This window comes from Falco cherrug (genome assembly GCF_023634085.1).
Source record: "Falco cherrug isolate bFalChe1 chromosome W unlocalized genomic scaffold, bFalChe1.pri SUPER_W_unloc_1, whole genome shotgun sequence".
Lineage (NCBI taxonomy): Eukaryota > Metazoa > Chordata > Aves > Falconiformes > Falconidae > Falco > Falco cherrug.
In genome coordinates, this window is record NW_026599288.1 from 11,982,872 (window position 1) to 12,002,231 (window position 19,360).

Below are 19,360 nucleotides of genomic sequence, written 5' to 3' on the forward strand. Positions count from 1 at the left end.
TTCTCTGAGGCTCCTTATCTAAGAAAGGAACTTTCGGATATGTTGACTCTCCAGAAATCCCAGTCATTGAACTGCATTTGACCCACCATTACAGCCAGATACAAAGTCAATTAATTATTTTTTAGGTTCTGCTATTTGGGATTTAAGAGCTTCATATCACAAAACTGTTCTCTCTTCCAGTAGTCCCACACATTGGGTTTTGCAGCTAATGAAGCAGGAACAGATTCAGTTACTGTTTAACACCTATTTATTTCCAGAGAATAACCTATCCTATGTACTGAAAGAAGACAAGGTCCTGTAGATAAAAAATATGTAGCTCTGAAATTAAAATCTATATTAAAATACATACTGTACTGGGTCTGGCTGGGATGGAGTTAACTTTCTTCATAGCATCTGGTATGGTGTTGTGCTTTGCATTTGTGACTAAAACAGCATTGATAACACACCAATGTTTTGGCTGTTGCTGATCAGTGCTTGCACAGCATCAAGGCCTTCTCTTTCTCACTATACCAGTCAGTGAGTAGGCTGGAAGTTGTAGTGGTCCTGACAAGACCATTTTACATCGAGGAGTTAGGCATGCATGTAACAACCTGAGCAAGCCCAGGTCAGTGCTGTGCTTTACTATGCTAGCCTAATATCATTCCTCTTCTACACTTATTTTCACAACCAGTATTTGTTTTATTTGTCATTATCCTTGTACTATTATTATTTGTAGTGACTAGCTTATGTATAAGAAACTTTCTATTAGCTGAACTGCTTACTAATATAATCTGTAACTTATATTTAAGAAAGGTAAACTGTATGTGCATCAAGGGGTGGAATGTAGTAATCCTGACCGGGAGACCACTGTATGTCGAGGATTCAGTGATCCACATAACAGTTAAACTGAGTAGGCCCAGGTCTGTGCTGTGCTGCATAAATCCTTTGGCTGCAGGATAAACTTGATCAGCTCATTGTACCAGAGGATCCTGCAGACAACTCCCTTTCACTTCGATTATGTCACCTGCATGGCCTTGTCTTTATCTAACAGTGCAGCAAGAAGTTCTCATGACAGCATCCTTTCTGTTTGCCAGCAGAAATAATGAATAGAGTTGTTTCCTTGCAAAAAAAAGCCTATAATAGTTTGAATGACCTAAATGTGGGAGTCTCCTCTATGGACTGGGTCTGCACAGTATGCTGCATGTGGGTCATGTTCAGTGCTTGGGGTTCCCAGCATCTAAAGGGGCATAAGATTATCTATGTTTTTCTCTTCTTATAGTGTTAACTCTAATAAATAGCATTTTAAATGTTACCTTACAGAGTCTGAGTACCTTTCTTGCTGGATCATCACGGACCAGCACCTCCTGGTGCAAAGGTGCAAAACAGGGGTATGTAAGAAGCTGGGAGGAAACACAACCAGGACAGCTGACCCAGATTGACCAAAGGGATATTCCATACCATATGATGTCATGCTCAGCAATAAAAGGTCAGGGAAAGGAGGAGGAAGTGGAGACATTTGTGATTATCGCATTTGTCTTCTAAGTAACCATTATGTGTGCTGAGGCCCTGCTTTCCAGGAAGTGGCTAAACATCTGCCTGCTGATGGAAAGTAGTAAATTAATTCCTCCTTTTCCTTTGCTTGCACATGCAGGTTTTGCTTTCCCTATTAAACTGTCGTTATCCCAATCCGTGAGTCTTCTTCCTTCCATTTTCTCCCCATCCTGTGGGAGAGGGTATAGAGTGAGCAGCTATCTGGGTGTTTGGTTGTTGGCTGGGGTCAACCCACCACCGTCCTTTTGGCACTCAACATGAGGCCCAAGATAACAAGTTTTGATTTGAGCATGCTATAGTTGTGTACTGGTCTGGCTGGGATAGAGTTAATTTTCTTCATAGAAGCCTGTAGGGTGCTGTGTTTTGGATTTGTGACTAAACCAGTGTTAACAACACACCAGTGTTTGAGCTGTTGATGAACAGTGTTTGCACAGCATCGAGGTTTTCTCTTTTTTCCCACTCTGTACCCCCACCCCCCACCCCACCCCCAGTGGCTTGGGGGTGTGCAAGAAGTTGGGAGGGGACACAGCCAAGACAGCTGACCCCAACTGACCAAAGGGATATTCCATACCATATGATGTCATGCTCAGCAATAAAAGCTCAGGGAAAAGAGGAGGAAGCAGAGATGTTTGTGGTTATGGCATTTGTCTGTTATGTTATTTGTTATGGCATAAGTAACTGTTAATGTGTGATGAGGCCCTGTTGGAAGAAGGGTTCGCCGGAGTCAAGAAGACGCTCAATACGAGTTATGCATCTTGCTCAACTTTATTAGTTTCTAACACTACTTATATAGAACCGATACACATGCATATTCGTAAAGCAGAAATATAATTGGTTAGTAGTCTCTAAACATGTGCGATTCTCACACCCCTAATTATCATGACTAAAATAAGCATTCTATCCATGTAGCTAATTGTGTTGCTATGCTTCAGCCTTGTAGTTTGCTACTCCCTATTTTCCCATACCGCTCCCTATCTTTCTTGGCCTTGCACCTGCTTTCCCAGCAGCTGTATCTTGTTACAGCCACGGCCTGTTGGCACAACATAATTACTTGGTCTCAGGATTCAAGAATAGCTCAAGGCTACCTTTCTTGTTGTCTTCAGCACAGCAACTTCAGCACAATTCTAATTGCAGGCCTATTCTAATACCAGGCCTGGATTGTGCAGATCTTCAGAGATTCTAAGGCCATGCTTCTGCAGCCATTCTTCTACAAGGCCCTACTTTCCTGGCCATGACTAAACATCTGATTGACAAGGGGAAATAGTGAATTATTTCCTTTTTTGCTTTCCTTACACACACAGCTTTTACTTTCCCTAATAAACTGTGAATTTCTCAACCATGAGTCTCCTTGTCTTCCTTCTATTTTCTCCCTGTTCCACAGGAGAGGGAAGTTAGTGAAAGGTTGTGTAGGTGTTTGGCTGTTGGCCAGGGTCAACTCACCACATTTAGAAAAGCTTCCAGTGTTTGACTATAGGAGCAATTACTGTGTCATACTAATGTACTGGTTTCTTTTTCTTTTATAAAAAATAAAGGACAGAATTAACAGCAGTGGGCAGCAGTTCCAGTGAACTCATGTAAGGTTTCTTGGTTCCTAGCACAGTCCCTACCTAATTTCCACCTTTCTCTGAACTGTCTGATGAGAAGCAACTGCTGTAGCAAGAGAATGCATTTTGCTTGTGTCTTAGTAGTTTGCACCACACACTGAAATCAAGTTCCAGTGCAAAACTAAGAGCCAGTACTGATGAAAAATGAAATGATTTTAAGTGACCTAGCAATTCAGAGTTAGCCAAGTAGAGCTGGAAGATAGTGGTTGTTGACAGCTATAACTTAGACCAATCCAAACATTTTCATGAATGCAACAAAAGGCAGTTTTATCATTTCAGGATAATCCTCCAAATAAATTGTAGTTTGCAAAACATTGAAGTGTTACAATGTTTTTGTAATAGAAAGTCTTACTAAACTAAATATAGTCTTACTGAACTATATATATATATATATATATAAGTACCATTCTACCACTATTTCTATAATCTTCCCACTCTTAAAAAGACCAGAATTGTTCATTTCCATAATCTAGGAGTGAATTGCAGGTCCAAGTGTAAATTTTCATCCTTCAGTGGAAGAAGACTGGTAATTCATAAGAAAGGGACTGGAGTTCCTCAGTATTCAGGCTAAGACAGGTGAACATATTTTCTGTGGTTTGGTTTACTCTTGTGATGTCACGATTAGTGGAGCTGCAGAAGAGTATATGGAAGTTCATTTACTACTTAAAGATGTACTAGAAAGGCAGTAGTTAAAGCAGGATGTTTTGCCCTTGAGTTTGTCTTTCTTATTTTTTCTTTTCACCTACTTTTTAAGAAACAGATGATGTCCCTCAGTTTTCAAGGTCCACGTTATTATTGGCTGATGTCTGCCAATATATTTTCTTGTCCTCAGATAAATTTATATCAGTAAGATTCAGCTCTGGAGGCATTACAACCAGATATTAACTGCTTCTTGACAATAGACACTCATCCCAACACCACAGCACGTTATCATGGACTGTACGTGTATTTACTTTATACAGACATTATAGTTTCCGTACACTGACTTAATTTTGGCTTAACATACTTTTTTCAGGATTGCTCCCAACCATATTAATATATTTGCTATCAAACCTACAGTTGGATTTTCTAACTAAAATGTTATTTCTTTATATATATTCTTAAACATTTAACTACAGAGAAAACTAATACTCTCTTGGAAAATGTGTTTTGTTTTTTTTTTTTTAACTAAGCTATTCAACTGAAGAAAGTAGATTTCTGGCAACTAAAACTACAAAGGACTCATTTCAGGTCTTGCATGTTACAGAGATACTTGATGAAAAGGACTCAGCAATTTTAAGAATTGGTGAATGGTAATCTCTGGAGAAGTCCAAACAAATTGGACTGCATAGATCAGTTCTTGAAACTTGCCTTGCAAAAAATTAATGACATATTTTTGAGTTGATTATAGCTCTAATTAATGTTACAAAATGTTACAGTGAAAATAGATCTTTCTCAGTTTATTTTTAGTCCCAGGTCTTGGAAAAAGAGTAGGCTGTCTGTGAGGCTTTAAATAAGACTAAACTCAGATACTGACAAACAAGAATCTTTTTCTTCTGAGATATGAAGCCAGTACTGAGGCTTTTTGTGGAAGAGAATGGAAGCTTTAGTGGAACAGAAAAGGAAAGACTTTCCGCTATGGAGGAAACTTAAACAACACAAATTTTTCCTGTATATTGGACTCACTTCTGCCAAATCCTGAAGATTTTGTGACTGGAAACTTTCAGATATTTTGAAATTTCAAGTATTTTTAATTCATGTATTAAAAGTATTGATGGAGGGACTGCATCAATAGACAAGGGAATAGCTACAGATGTCATCTATCTGGACTTCTGTAAGGCCTTTGACAACATCCTTCTCTCTAAATTGGAGAGATATGGATCTGATGGGTGACCTGTTCAGTGGATGAAGAATTTGTTGGGTGGTCACAACCAGAGGGTAGTGGTCAACAGCTCAATGTCTGGATGGAAATCAGTGATGAGTGGTGCCTCTCAGGGGTCTGTATTGGGACCAGTACTATTTAATATCTTCATCAATGATAGAGACAGTGGGATTGAGTGCACCCTCAGCAAGTTTGCAGATGACACCAAGATGAGTGGTGCAGTTGATTCACTTGAGGGAAGGGATGCCATCCAGAGGGACCTTAACAAGTTTAAGGAATGGGCCCATGCGAACCTCGTGAGGTTCAACAAATCCAAGTGCAAGGTCCTGCACTTGGATCAGGGCAATCCCCGATATCAATACAGTCTGAGGGATGAATGGACTGAGAGCAGCCCTGTGGAGAAGGACTAGGGGGTGTTGGTGGATGAAAAGCTGGACATGAGCAGGTAATGTGCACTTCCTGCCCAGAAAGCCAACCATATGCTGGGCTCCATCAAAAGCAGTGTGGCCAGCAGGTCAAGGGAGGTGATTCTCCCCCTCTACTCTGTTCTGGTGGGACCCCACCTGGAGTACTGCATCCAGCTCTGGGCCCCCCAGCACAGGAAAGACATGTACCTGTTAGAGCGGGTCCAAAGAAGGGCCACAAAGGTGATAAGAGGGCTGGAACACCTCTCCTCTGAAGAAAGGTCGAGAGAGTTGGGGTTATTCAGCCTGGAGAAGAGAAGACTCCAAGAAGACCTTATTGCAGCCTTTCAATACTTAAAGGGAGCTTATAAGAAAGATGGAGACAGGCTTTTTGGTAGGGCCTGTTGCAATAGGACAAGGGGTAATGGTTGTAAACTAAAAGAGGGTAGATTTAGACTAGATATAGGGAAGTCATTTTTTATGATGAGTAAAATGAAAGACTGGCATAGGTTGCCCAGAGAGGTTATAGATGCCCCATCCCTGGAATCATTCAAGGTCAGGTTGGATAGGGTTCTGAGAAACCTCATCTGGTTGAAGATGTCCCTGTTGATTTCAGGGGGGGGTGGACTAGATGACCTTCAAAGGTTCCTTCCAACCCAAACTATTCTATGATTCTATGATTCTAAAACCTGCATTTCAGATTCTGAGTCAATCAAGGAAACAACATGCTCATGCCAGGTTTTGTATTTTTCTAGACAGGTATCAATACTGCAACATAGCGCTCTTTCCCCCATGACTCTGGGAAAAGGAACGCCACACAAATAATCCACTGTCACTTACTTACAGAACAAAAAAAATGAAATAAAGACTGCTACTATCCTGCCATTTTTTACAATCACCATTTTGCTAAGAGAATAAAGAGTTGTAAAGATGTAAGAAAGTAAAACATCACTTTTTTTTTTCAGATTAAATAGCTTCTTTTGTCTATGTATCTCATGGAAGAAGGAAAATGATGCTAGCTTGTATCTCTACCTGGATTTCAACACTTGGTTTTTATGGAACAGAAGCTTTCTGTCATGATGATCTCCTCAGATCATGGTCCTGGAAATCTGAATTGTTCCTTTCACATCATGAAAGGGTGTGGCACTTAGGGGTATGGTTTAGTGGTGAACTTGCAGTGCTAGGTTAATGGTTAGACTTGATTTTAAAGGTCTTTTCCAACCTAAATGATTCTATGATTCTATGAGCTCAAGTATGTGAAGTGGAAATCTCTATTGTGCCGCATCTTAAAGCACTGTTTCAATTCCAGGGTGGCATTTGCTCCTACTGCTGCAGAGTTTGCCAGTGAAGAGAAAAAGAACTGAGCTTTGGTGACCAGGAGATGCAAGCTCACTTATATGAGCAATCCAATCTTTGACTACCATTGTAGTTTGGCCTTACGCTATAAGTTGCAAATTTTTCCATCCTTGTATTCTGTACTGCTAGTATCCAAAGTGGTAACTGGCTATTTAATTTCATTTATGACAAATCTTATGAGAGGCAACATATGCTCTAATTCCTTGGCTTGTTTTTAGGCCTTTGGGTTGAGATCCTCAATGCCAACAGATGCTCAGTAGTATATTCTTAATTGTCTAGGTCTAAATTTCATTGAAATTTGAACATCTTAAATGTTTGGCTTGTGGCATGACCAACAAAGTTCTTATTTCATTATTCAATTCTAATATTTTTTCATAACAAATTGTTATAAAATTATATTCAAGCATTTTCAAGCTCCAACCAGCTGGCACCATTTCTTATTCCTGAAATTCTGAAATGAGTTGCACTGTACCATTTCACAAATTGAATATTTGTCGGTTAGAAAGATCCTTTCCTTTCCATCTATTTACTTTTGTTAAAAAGATCCTCTCAAGTATTGTACTGTATAATGGCATATAGTTTAGAAGAGGACCCTTTATACAAACTTTTAAACAGTATTATGGAGGATTTTCTATCCTAAAGTTCCTATAATCATAATTTTTCTGAATACCTGAAAAAAAAACGGTGGTACAGGACCTACTGGTATGCCATCTCCTGGGGGAATGTTTCCTAGCACTGGACTGGGAGCTGCTGCAGCACTCTGAAAAGAACAAAGGGAAAATAAACCTTTGTCATTGTATGGTAGACATAAAAAAATACAAACCAAAAATCCCCAAAAACCCTGCCGTGACCAAAATGCAGAAAGTAATACTCCAGATATGTCATTATGTTATTGTTTCATCTAAAGGTAAATTAAAATTGCTTAGAGTTTAGTCTTATTTTATACTAGCAGAATGATTTGTTAAAGATTACAAGTGTATGTTGAGGGGAAGGATGCTACAGACTGTTTGAACATACAAATATGTATTGACTAGATAGATCTTGACTAGATTTTTTTTTAATATATCTCAGTGTGCCTATATATACACAAGTGAGAATGCAACTTGCACACTTTTTTTTGGTATTATGTTTATAAATATTCCCACGCATGCATACAGATACATATGTAGCATAAGGAAATTAATTTATGCATTTTATGAGCAATTTCCAAGCACTTTAAAGATAATTTCAGCAGACTCTAATATTCTTTCAGAATTATATCAAGCTTCAAAACATGATTCTTTTACAAACAGTACAAGAAGGAATGCTCACAATACTACTAGTAATATTCATGATTTTATCAACCCTCAAAATAACCACCATGATAAATTAGAAGAATTCAGGTTACATTTTTGGAAAGGAAAAGAAAAAAATAAGGTATTTCTAAGAAGTGAATCAAAGAATGAAATTAATTACCTTTGCAAATCCTTCAGATGGAAGAAGCAAGTAAAGAATATTGCTTCTGGCAATTTATAAGCAGGAGATCATCACAAAAAGGAAAGCCAAATCATTATAGTTGTCATGTATTGGAACCTGAGCCTTTTAATTTCCAGCAGTCTTTCTTCCTGCAATATGTTTCTGTTAGGGTACAAGACTGAATCACCTATAAAGACTATAAGTCTTTTACAAAAGTACACATGCACATACAATGCAAAGTGAGACGCTTGCAGTTCACTAATGATCTGCTAATTTCTTCCCTACAGAATATGCATGACATTTATTAACTTATTACTCCACGTACTCTCACACTTGCTATCAAAAAGGTGCAGACCTGTAAATTATATTTCCAGGTGTTAAGCATACTGTCCAGGAAATTAAAGAATAATTCTGGAAAGATTTGAAAACTGGAACAAAGATGGACTGATCTTTTTAAACCAAGCAAAAAGGAAATATTCAGTTAATTACCAAAGATTTTTCATTAGCCTAAGCTGTGCTTTAAAATAATTTTTTTAACAACTACAAGTAACATATTTAGCATAAGCTTTATGTTCTTCTCAAACAAGTCTAGAACATGTTATTAAAGCATAGAGATTGTAATAACAACTGGCTTCAGAACTGAGTAAAAGACTTTTGATTCCCTAGAAAACCCTGTAATAAAGGCCATTCTTACTTATGCAAAGATCTGGTTTGTAGCATCAATTAAAATATTAAAAGTTAAAATATTAATTGCAATTAACAAAAAATATCAGTAACGTGAATTTGAAGTAGCAACCACATTTGAATCATAATATCTTTTTGTGAAGGACTAACATAAACCTATCAATTTATTCTATAAAGCTTCAGCAAATAAAGATTATTATCTGCTAGTAATGGCCATTCTTTGAACACTGTCTGGGACTGGAGTACGAGGCTGCTTAGATGCATGGAAAAGCATACTACTCATTGGAACATCTCAGGTCCTTCTTTCAGGCCTGTGACACTATCTTGGACTCCTAGAGAGGAAAATAAGCAAGTGGTGTGAATGCACAGAAATAACTCCTTGTCCTGGTTTCCACCAGGATAGAGTTAATTTTCTTTTCAGTAGCTGGCGCACTGTGTTTTGGCTATGAAGTGAGAACAATGTTGATAGCACACTAACGTTTTTAGTTGTTGCTGGGTAATGTTTATACTAAGTCAAGGACTTTTTGGTTTCTCAGGCCCTGCCAGCAAGAGGGCTGGAGGGGCATGGGAAATTGGGAAGGGACACAGCCAGGACAGCTGACCTGAACTAGCCACAGAGGTATTCCATGGCATATGACATCACGCTGAGTATATGAACTGGGGGAAAGGAAAAGGAAGGGGACAACATCTGGCATTATGGCATTTGTTTTCCCAAGTAACCATTACACATGAAGGAGCCCTGCATTCCTGGAGATGGCTGAACACCTGCCTGCTGATGGGAAGCAGGGAATTAAATCCTTGTTTTGCTTGTGTGCGTCACAGCACTCTCAAAACTAGCCAGCTGCAACAAGGTCTTTTACCACCTCATACCAACATACTCTTCATGCCAGTCCCTCTGCTGCTTTCTCCTTATCTCTCCTCACCCAGGGTACACTTCTCCCTCTTCTCTCTGTTTCTTTCTCCTCTCTCTTCCTTGGCTGCTCTCTCTTCATTGGCTGCTCAACCACTTAACAGAACCAGCCACACCTGCAATTTATCTACATCAGCCAACCCACCACCCCACAGTTGTATATTATCAATGCTAATTAACCCAGCTTCATTCCTCTACACTTCCCCCCCCCTTTTTTTAACATTTCATACCTTATGTTTTTAACAATCATTACAACCTCTTTACAAATAAATTTTTCATACAGTCCTCTATAATTCCTCTACATGTGTGTACGGCTTTTGGTTTACCTATTAAATTGTTCTTATCTGAATCCTTGAGGTTTGCATTCCTTTCTGATTCTCCTCCACATTCCTCTGGGTGAGGGGGAGTGAGCGAGTGGGTGTGTGGTGCTTGGTTGTTGGCCAGGGTTAAACCATGACACTAAGTCAAGGACTTTTCAGTTTCTCAGGCCTTGCCAGGAAGAAAGCTGGAGGGGCACAAGAAACTGGGAGGGAATACAGCCAGGACAGGTGACCTGAACTAGCCAAATGGATATTCCATACCATAGAACGTCATGCTCAGCAATATAAACTGAGGGAGTTGGCGAGGGCTGGGGGAATCTCTGCATGGGGACTGGCTGGGCATCAGTCAGCAATTGTCAGCATTGGTGGTAAGCAATGGTATTGTGCATCGCTTGGAGTTTTTTCTTTTCCCTTTAGATTTTTTTCCTCTCCTCTTTTCTTTTCATTACGATTGTTATTGATATTGTTGTTGCTGTTGTTATTATTATTATTTCATTTCAGCTATTAAATTGTTCTTATCTCAACCCTCAAGTTTTACCTTTTTCCCAATTCTCCTCCCTATCCCTTGGGGGGAGCAGGGGGGCACAGAGGAAGTGAGTGAGTGGCTGCATAGTGCTTAGTTGCTGGATGAGGTTAAACCATGACACTGCTGAATAACAATGTAAACTTGTTATCCTTCTTTTCTTTTGCATGGCATCTGTGTGCGTACGCTAATTCCTCTCAGATTATCTATATTTTCAAAAAAGAACAGACAAGAAAGTTCTGGGGATTTTTTTAGGCAAAAAATGGACTTGGTTAAACTGAGCATCAGGTCGTAATGTCAAGTAAAATCATGAACAGATGTACAATTTCCAGATGTACAGGTTTTCTAGCTTAAGAATGACAACAGTAACATCAGTGATGGAGAAAACTGATGATGTTAAAAGCTTGAACAACCTAAAATATCCAAAATACCCTGCACTGCAGCCTCAAACTAAGAGGGAGTAGCCTATTAAAAGGGTATTAATAATTATGAACCTGATTACAATATCATCCCTCCTTGCATACTAATGCCTTATTATCCCATGCTACCTTAGAAGTGTCTGTCTTTAGTGGTCATGTGTGAAGCACTGTAATATGTCCAACAGAGTTGATGTTACAGAATAAAGCATTTGAGCAAACTAAAATAAATCACTGGGCAAACATATGTCAACAGTATTAAGTCAATTATTGAAAATCCTGTCAGTGATCTCAAAAAAAGAACCATGTAGCACCTCCTTTGATATATGACTGGTTTTCTGAAGGGTCTCACCACAAGTTCCACATTTGCTCGCATTATTTAAACTAAATGATATGAGAGGCATTAATGCATGTCAGAGTGCCTTAATAAACAATGGAAAATGGGTCTTAGATGTCCTTCTCAATTGCTATGTGTGCCAGACTATCCTGGTTATGAAACAATGTAAAAGGAGAGAGTGACTTCACATGGTACAGTGTTCCTATATGGATATGGTTATCTGCCCCAGCAGAGTTCACTCTTTTCCACACTTCAAAAATCACTTTAACACAGAACAGAGCAAAAGAAAAAATGGTAAATTATACTTAACAGGTAAAAAAAAAAAAAAAAAAAAAAAAAGAAAAAAAGACTATTCCAAAACAGGGTGGAAAAAAAGTTTAAAATTGTATCTGTTAGGATTTCTATTAACCATTAAACTTTCCTAACAAAGCTTTATTTTAAAATATGCCTAAAGATAACATTTATCTAATTAAGTCTGAATAGTTTTTTTAAAAATATATTTTGATTATAATTTTGTAAGCTGAATTAGCAATGATACCAGAGGAATCCAGCTCCATTCATTCAACCTGAGGGAATAGTTCACAATTTTCAAGGCCTGATAAAATGGCTGCTGTAATAGTAGCAGCCATGCAGAACAATTCTTTGTCTACTGAGCTACAGACATAGCAATGTTCACATAGCGACATAAGTCTATCTATCTCACACATTTTTAGATGTAAAGAAATGTATTACTTTTGGAGATGCTGACGCTACTGATTCCTATGAAGGAGATATGGCTCTAAAGTGAACACATTTTAGGAGGAGCCATTTTTTTACACCTTTGTTAATGGAGAAGACATATAGAAAGGAGCATGACAAAGTAAATATATGGGTTGGACAGTTTCTACAGCCTCCTCAGAAAGTTATTTGTTTGAGGACTGAAGCCCCATTTTGGAAAGCTTCTCTGAGGATGGCCAAAAGATCTGAACAATGCTATCATACAGTAATAAAACAGAGGTTGGCAAAAGGGAATTCTTTGTGATGATGAAGGGAAAAGGAAAATAACATTTTGTGGAAGTGATTACACCACAAGTGATCGAGACTGAATTAATTAGTCTCAGTTCTAATGGTTTCTGGAGAAAAAGTTCTCACCTAGAAGGGAACTAGCTCTTTGCTTCATGCTAGTTACTAAAAATTAGTTTAATTTACTCTGTTAACGTTGCTCATTTTTTGTTTGTGGACCATGATGTTACAGGGAGGTATTCAAAATGTTGGTTTTAATTGTCCTAAATTATTTGAGACTTCATTACATTGTGTAGTTTATGGACACTACGTAAAACCATTTCACCTCTATATTTCTGGGAGTGGGAAGGAGGACAGAATGATGCAAAGTGTGAGTGGCTACAACAGTATGTCAGTTTTATCACTCCTTGCTAAATAATGGTAAGTGCGTGCTGCTTTATAATTGTAAGGATTTTATAGTTATAGGCATTCCACAGTAATTTAGGCTTAGGTGTTTGTGAAATTAAAATTTCTATCTTTCATTATGTAATGTACTCGAGTTTCTTTCCGTTTTCATGTTTGATTGGGTGGGTTTTTCCTCCAAAGGACAATCAAGTCTCAAAACCAGAAATAAAGCATTTTCAGTGCTTTAGGTATTATATTTTTTCTAGCCTGCACTATACGACAAACATTTAAAAAACTTATATCAGGTATTAATATTTATCAGTAAACAAACCTGAAGTAGCTGCACTGAAATATTCTTATTTAGCCTGTTCTCATGAATTATTCAGTTCTCCTTTCAGTCTCACTACAAACCATGGCTTCTTTTTGCATGCATTACAGGTTGTTCATAATTTGTATTTCCATTCCATTTCCAAATTTAAAAATATTTGAAATTTTTGAAATTTGCTTTCCACGCTTTTCATAAAAAGAAAATTTAAATTGTTTAATTTCTTCATATATTTTGCCTCCTTAAAATGGAAAACTATTTTTTTTTCTATCTAAAATACTGAAATTATGGTATTCTTTTACAATTATTAACTAAAATGGTCTACTTGAATAACAACTACTGTGAGCATTCATTGATCTACTCAAGCAACACTAGACAATGTAAAAATGGATGATTATATAAAAGAATTAAAATTAGTGTCTAATCAGTAGTTGTTGATAGCCATGGTTTAGACTAATTTTTACCAATAAAGAAATTACAAAGTAAATGAAAAATAAAAATGCAAATGGATTAGTTGTTCCATTAATTCAGTATCTGCAAATATTGAAACCACATATAAAAATCATTAGAGCAACTTGCAATACACAGGTCATTTTCTGAAGCTATCACAAAAAGTGGTTTGTGACAGAAGCTCACAGGTTGAATTCTATATGTGATCAAAATATTCTACAAAGAAAGGAATTGAGTTTATCCATAAAAATCATAATCTCTCTCATTCACTAATCTGGCCATTTCATTTCAAGTATTTTGCTTAGAGCAAGACATCCTTTTTTTTATTTAAAAGTAAGAATTTAGTGTGTTACTAAATTTTTCCACAAAAAGGCAATCTCCATTATTTTAGAAGACTATTTGGAATGAATAAGAGAAGTTGGATCTCACATATAAGGCAGACCTATGGCCACTGTTACCAACTCAATTCCCTCATCACCCAAGCCTCCTTCACAAATGTCTTCCACATCACTTCTAATTCTGCACCTTAAGCTAGACAATACTAGTTCCTGATGATTTCCTAGAGGTGGTTGATACCCACTTCTTCCTCAGCTGCATCAAGCAAACTGCTCCTGCTGTGGCAAATTACTTAAGATCTTACTGAATCTTTCTATATTCTGTGTTTATGTAACAGTTAGTTAGAAGAACATTTTGATTCTAAAGAGTTAACCTCCATGGTGGAATCATGTTAGCACTTATTAACCAATGATGTATGAATCGCTGTACTGCTTATTATCTGAGACTGTTACTTGAAGTCCCTATGCTATAGACTATAATACCCTTAGTCTTTACTCTCTAGACCATAACCAGAGCACCTAGGTTCTATTGTGTATAGGATGGCTTGGCAAGACCAATTTTCAGCCTTCCAACTTGGCAACAAAACTAACTTTTAAGATGACCTGAAGTAAACTACCTTCATTATAATACTAAAAATCACGCCCACAGGTCAAGAAGACCCTTGCCCAGGTGAAGACCCTTCCCCTGCGCAAGCGTAGTAACAGAGAAGGGTGACACAGCAAATATTACAATTATATGAAAATTTCTAACCAATCATTGTAATTGGAAGTGTATGACCGTGTAATTTTGTGTATAAATTTAACGGTAAAAACCTACACAGGTGTGCTTGATTTGTGGAGATGCCACCAAGCACCCAGCGCTGCAATAAAGGAGTGCCTGCTGCTTAATACTACATTGGTGTTAAGAGGCTTGATTCCTGATTTCGGTGACACTGCTACTGGTTTATTTGGAGGCAGTGCCCTTGTCCTCTGTGGCAAGGCATGAGCATGTTATATGTGAGTTGTGCTATGAAGACCAAGCAGTAAAAGTCCATGCTGGACTCCAGGCATGGACAAGCTAGATACCATGTTCCCCCTGCAGGGGCCACCTAAAGCCAGTTGCCCAGGGCCATGTCTAGATGCTTTTTGAATATATCTAAGAAGGGAGACTGCACTACCATCCTGGGCAAACTATTTGAGTGCTCAGTCACTTTCATAGAATAAGTGTTTCCTGCTGTTCAGATGGAACCTCCTGTGTTTCAGTTTGTGTCCATTGACTCTGGTCCTGTCATGGAGCACCACTGAAAAGAGCCAACCTCACAAATCCCTCCTCTATCCAAACTGAATTTTTGTTTCTATAGGTAGTAGGCTGAAAAAGAAAGCATACAAATAGAAACCCAAATGCTATTCCAGAATAAGTTGATCTGCAGAATTCAAATCATGATAGAAACTGTTCCTCTTGTCAAGAAAGAGAACATTCAGGTGTTCTTGTTTGGACCTTCATATCTCATTATGTATTACTTTTTAATAACTGCTATTAAAATACTAACTACAGATATATCTCTGTCTTTTTAAGACCATGTTGTAAATATTGCTCTGTCCAAAAAACCAAAAATGTGTGAATTACAGTTATTTTAATACTGACACTAAATTTTTGTAGATAGAACATGCTGAAGAAACCATTTGTTTTTTTGAACATTAGCTCTATTCTCAATAGCGGTATGTAACGCAATACATAGTTTTCTTTAAAGCCTCAACCTTGAATTTTGCAAATTTAAAATCAGTGGTATTTCTCATGTATATGGGTGTTGAACAATAAATTCTTAATTCCATAGCAAGTATGTAGTAATTTTAAGGCTTTGAGCAACTGGACTTTAAAAAAACCTACCTATATTATTCTTGCAAAGAGATTTCATTATTTTTCTTAAGCATCAAGCTGTTCTATAAACTTCCTGCAGTTAATTTCACAAGCAGAAGTGTCAGCACAAGACCAACATTTTCAGAAAAATAACAAGCATCTGAAAAATAGATATATGCTGGAAAATCTCAATTTACATATAACACTGAATGAAGCCTTTATGAATGGCTACCATGCAAAACTAGTCCAGTTGTAGACTGGCTCAGTATTAGATCAAACAGATGCACATACGTGGTTAATAGAAGGTCAGTCTGTTACTAAACATGAAATTTAGACAAAATATTTAAATATCTATAATGAAAAACAAGAAAGAATTTGAAAACCAGAGGATGTTACAAATAGTTAACAAGACATGGCCTTGGGTGAAGAAATAGACACCATAAATATGTCAAACTGGGGCATAACAAGGTAAGCTCAAGGAGAACCAAATGGTTAATGAGACTAAACAGAAAAATACTTGAACTATGTGTGAACTGTCATAATTAGCATACTAAGAGACCCACCCTCAAGCAAAGCAAGCCCCCTACTAACAAAGCCCCCTCTCCACAGAAGGTGTGGTGAAAAGAAAGAATACTGTACCTTTAAATGGAGATGAGGCTTGTAAGAACCAATGAAAATTAAGTGTGACTAAATGTAATTGTAAACAATTGTTCAAAGTGTATAAAGTGTTTCATTTTGTGTTGAGGTGTGCTAGTTTTGTGAATTTACACACCCATCTCTGCGCAAACATGTGATAAATAACTCGGCTCTGTCTGTGGATTGGCTCTTGCACATCGGATGAAGAACCCAGATTTGGGACAACATTGAGATGCTTCTCTTCATGGAACTAATTATTTTGCACCTTATAGTGACTGAATACCTGTGATAATGAGAACTTGAGTATTTTAGGGTTAACTAGCTATTAAAGCTCTTAAATATAATTTTAAAACCTTAATCTTTATGTAGATTTTTCTTATTTTATTATTAAGATTCTTTTAAGTAATGTACAGACAATGATGTAGTAGAATGCAGGAAAAGGCACAGCCCTTTGCTCTCAATTTTAAAGACTTTTAAAACATTAATGTGAGAGTAAACAAATTTAAATTATGCATTGCTTCTCCAATCTCTGAATTAGGGGAAATCTCAAAATCTCACAGTGGCATCACATCCACAGTCATCTGAAAGAAGGAGACATACTCAAAGAGCTGGTTCCACCATGACTCTAATGCTCAGGGTAGTTATGGCCATTCCTCTACACTGCCAGCAAACTCTATAGACATATAAAGTGGAGTCAAGGTACCTCCTTTTTTGTAAGAATGGTGATTCACGCACACTGATCCCTTATTGCCATAATTAAGATTGCCAAACCTCCTTCACCATATAGTCCTTCATTGCACACCATGAAAAAAGATCAACCAAAACCAGGAGTATGGCATGAAAAAACTCCATCACAAACTGGCAGAATTATACACAGGTATAAACCCCATTTTTTATTATTTATATAAATGTCAGGTCACATAATACCAATTAAAAAAAAAAAAAAGCATGTTCTTCCAAGCTCCCTAAGTATATTAGTACAAACCTAACTGTCATAGTCAGCTTCACTTCTGGACAGTGACCAAGATAATCTAAAAGACTAGTGATAAATACAAGTGATAACTAGTTGGAATAATCCATATTTCTCTATACATAAAAAACTGGTTTCCTCCTCTCATCTAACACTGAGAAGCTTGTAGGAAGCAAAATACAGATCTGGCCTAGCTCTGCTCATGCAGAAGAGAGCAACAAAACTCACCAATGTGTCACCTTAATAATTCCCACTACATAAAGCTGTTAAAAGTTACTTTAAGACCAGGTTAAACTACAGCAGCCTAAGCACTATATGATGTACAGGCTGGTAGCAGAGTGTTTGTAATGTGCTGCCTATTGGAACATAAGATAGCTGGCTGACTTCCTCAGCTGAGAAAGAACTACAGACCCAGGTCTTTTCTGAGGCAGGTGAAGTATCTAAAGTCAAAACTCAGGCACCCCCACTAAAAAGAAAATAAAATAAAAAATAAAGCTTTCTCTTTATCTTAAACTGCCTAAACTATGACAACCAGAGGTATTTTCCCTTTCATCCTCCTGACCACAGCCTATATTTCTATGATACCATTTTTCTTCATATTAGAGAAAACCTAATAATTTCCCAGCCAGGTTGGTTAATTGGTGAGAGCTGTCTGACCCCAAAGTGCTGTGCTACAGGGGCATAATACAAACTATAAATGGCTAAACCAAATGAGCATTCTAGCCGTGTCCCCTACCATCAGGTAATTAGCCTATATTACACTGGGGAAGCTAGCAATGGTAATACAGACTTTTGACTGGAAATTATAAATCTCTTGCTATCTGTTGATAAGATTCACATCAATAAAGTATTGGAAAGCTGACATTCTTATCTGAATCTTAAATTGGGGTAGTTTGACAAAATAAGACCCACTTCTAAAAGACAGCAGCTGAGCTGCCAGATAGCAAGTTTACATCTTACAGTGATATTTGTTAAAGGAATGAGGGAGATGCAACATTTATTGGGATTTCCTTTGAGCTATGGCCAAGATAAAGAAATATAAAGCTAGTCTATCCTATAATTTATTTTTCTTTGCTTCCATTTCTAAGTTTTCAAATCCCTGGAAACAACTCTAGGTTTTTTGTTCTCCAGGAAGTTCTGCTGTTTTTTCAAAAATTACCAAATTTCTGTGGGTAGAGTGTCTGCACAGACACTACAAAGTTCCCAAGGGAGGGATATCATATTTAGCACAAAGGAAAAGCTGACAAAACTGCAAAGTATAAGATTACAATAGATAATTAAGTACTATAGTGTTGGAAGAAGGGTTCGCCGGAGTCAAGAAGACGCTCAATACGAGTTATGCATCTTGCTCAACTTTATTAGTTTCTAACACTACTTATATAGAACCAATACACATGCATATTCGTAAAGCAGAAATATAATTGGTTAGTAGTATCTAAACACGCACGGTTCTCACACCCCTAATTATCATGACTAAAATAAGCATTCTATCCATGTAGCTAATTGTGTTGCTATGCTTCAGCCTTGTAGTTTGTTACTCCCTATTTTCCCATACTGCTCCCTATCTTTCTTGGCCCTGCACCTGCTTTCCCAGCAGCTGTATCTTGTTACAGCCACGGCCTGTTGGCACAACATAATTACTTGGTCTCAGGTTTCAAGAATAGCTCAAGGCTACCTTTCTTGTTAACTTCAGCACAGCAACTTCAGTACAATTCTGATTACAGGCCTGTTCTAATACCAGGCCTGGATTGTGCAGATCTTCAGAGATTCTAAGGCCATGCTTCTGCAGCCATTCTTCTACACCATAGAAACAGTACTATATTCAATTGTTTAATTTAAACTAGTAGCAGCCTGATCTTTAGGTAGTAATAGCTGATAAAAGGAAAAGGACCTAGATTTACAGGACTGTAAGGTCAGTTTCTTTTGCAAATTATTTCACTGTTACAGTATATTGGGTCTGACTGGGATGGAGATAACTTTCTTCATAGCAGCCAGTATGATGTTGTGCTTTGGGTTTGTGG

At 37.6% G+C, this 19,360-nt stretch overlaps 1 protein-coding gene across 1 annotated transcript in view; it reads right to left on the bottom strand.

Annotated features, from left to right (window-relative positions):
• LOC129734925 (uncharacterized) overlaps window positions 1-19,135 on the bottom strand; it is a 254,926-nt gene extending 235,791 nt beyond the window's left edge. Inside the window, exon 1 of the mRNA XM_055700346.1 lies at window positions 18,787-19,135. The gene's annotated coding sequence lies outside the window, so the exon portion shown is untranslated. The remainder of the gene's footprint in view (window positions 1-18,786) is intronic.
• Window positions 19,136-19,360: the final 225 nt, after the last annotated feature.